Below are 253 nucleotides of genomic sequence, written 5' to 3' on the forward strand. Positions count from 1 at the left end.
CATCATTGTGTATGTAACTACTGTTACAGTGCATCAATGTGTATGTAACTACTGTTACAATGCAGCAATGTGTATGTAACTACTGTTACAGTGCAGCAATGTATATGTAACTGCTGTTACAGTGCATCAATGTATATGTAACTACTGTTATAATGCATCAATGTGTATGTAACTACTGTTAGAGTGCATCAATGTGTATGTAACTGCTGTTACAATGCATCAATGTGTATGTAACTACTGTTATAATGCAGCA

General features: G+C 34.4%; 1 protein-coding gene across 1 annotated transcript in view; it reads left to right on the forward strand.

Annotated features, from left to right (window-relative positions):
* Stpg2 (sperm tail PG-rich repeat containing 2) overlaps positions 1-253 on the forward strand; it is a 380,862-nt gene that overhangs the window by 379,909 nt on the left and 700 nt on the right. The window lies entirely within an intron of this gene.

The sequence above is a fragment of the Microtus ochrogaster genome, chromosome 21 (genome assembly GCF_000317375.1).
Source record: "Microtus ochrogaster isolate Prairie Vole_2 chromosome 21, MicOch1.0, whole genome shotgun sequence".
Taxonomy (NCBI): domain Eukaryota; kingdom Metazoa; phylum Chordata; class Mammalia; order Rodentia; family Cricetidae; genus Microtus; species Microtus ochrogaster.